At 49.2% G+C, this 1640-nt stretch overlaps 1 pseudogene; it reads right to left on the bottom strand.

Annotated features, from left to right (window-relative positions):
* Positions 1-324: 324 nt before the first annotated feature.
* Positions 325-1089, bottom strand: LOC133103959 (adenosine 5'-monophosphoramidase HINT2-like; annotated as a pseudogene).
* Positions 1090-1640: the final 551 nt, after the last annotated feature.

Below are 1640 nucleotides of genomic sequence, written 5' to 3'. Positions count from 1 at the left end.
ACCCATCCTAGTTTTAACTGAAAAGGCCCATGGCATTCTGCGAGTAGTCTCTTTGTATCAGTGTTACTCTGGGGAACACAACAGATCCTGGGTAGTACCAGTTATTGGGAGATCAACCAAATTGCTAATTCTCTACCCCAAGGAAGTTGTCTAATTAATGTAAAAGTCTCCAATGTAACACATTCCATCATCCTAAGGTTATAAAAAAAAGAGATAGCTTGCTTGCTTGCTTTTATTTATTTATTGAGGGAGAGCAAGTTTATTAGCATCACAGGGTGCCGTTTTTCCCCATCCCATCCAAGCTTCCAGGTCTGGGGTCCTTGGTCATTTGGTAGGTTCAACCTGGAGGCCACTGCAGCTGTCGGCCCCCAAGTACGTGAATGTGCAGGTGATACACAGATTGTGCGCCCAGCTTCCCATCGTTGATCACAAGTCGGTAGCCATCTCCCAGCCCCCCCAGCCTTTGCTGTCTTCTTGGCCACAAGGAGAAGGTGTCCTAGAAGCTTCTGGTCTTCTTCCTCAGCCTGGCTAATGCAAGGAATGGGTTTCTCAGGAATGACCAGAAAGTGCACAGGCGCCTGAGTGGCCACGTCACGGAATACGAGACACTGCTGGTCCTCATACAGAACGTCAGCTAGGAGGCTTCGATCCAGGATCCAGGAGGAGATGCTTGGAGCTGCTCCCCGAGGAGCTGCCTTCTGGGCCTTGGCCACTTCATTCCCATCAGTCACACCTGCAGCTCCTCGGACCCTGTGTCGACCTCGGTGCCTGGGCCTGTGCAGGCCGTCGTCCATCGCTGGTTCGTTTCTCCCGCGGGGAGGCTTTAAAAGAGGCTGCCGCGACCACCGATCCGACCTCACCGCACAGCCCTGGAGCCTGCGCCTCGGGAGGGGCAACGTTCCCGGCAGGGCTGCGCACGCTGTGGGGAGCCGGGGAGGAACGCGGCACCCGGCCTTGGAGGGCGTCAGAGCCGCGGGACCCTTTCCTCGCCCCACGGCCACCTCTCACCTGCGCCCCCCGCGGCCCCGCCACCGCCTCCAACCGGCGCGCCCCGCAGAGCCCGGCGGCCAGCAGTATGGCCGCCGCCATCTTCCCCTCGGGCGCGCCGGGATCGCTTTTCAATTTCAAAATATCTTAATAAGAAAGCTTTTTAATTAATAATAAAGGTGGTACAGGCAGCAAGGAAAATAACATAGGAATGAAATTTTATTTATGCAGAATTCACTTATGAAGTATATACTTTGTAGTCTGTGTTCTAGACAGAAACACAGGTTAATATGCCTGATCTTTTTTCTATTCTCTTTGTATGTATTTTTTGCAGCCATCTCTGTCACCAGGGCTGTGCCACCATAGAATAACGTGTATGTTCTTGGCCTGACTAAATGAGGCACAGCTGGCACGTAGGTTAAGAAGGAAACAGTGGAAACGTGAATAGAAGCAGCACAAAATTTTGCATGTTAAAAAAATCTTGTAATCTATAGATGAAAAGAATCTGAAAAAGAATATGTATATGTATGTATAACTGAATTACTTTGCTGTACACTTGAAACTAACACATTGTAAGTTAACTATACTTCAATTAAAAAAAAAACCTTAAAACAAATGAGTCACAGACATCTAAAGAATATATTATTTAAAGA

This window comes from Eubalaena glacialis, chromosome 13 (assembly GCF_028564815.1).
Source record: "Eubalaena glacialis isolate mEubGla1 chromosome 13, mEubGla1.1.hap2.+ XY, whole genome shotgun sequence".
In the NCBI taxonomy this organism is placed as follows: Eukaryota; Metazoa; Chordata; class Mammalia; order Artiodactyla; family Balaenidae; genus Eubalaena; species Eubalaena glacialis.
Note: the sequence above shows the minus strand (reverse complement) of the source record. Positions and strands in the feature narration are given on the sequence as shown.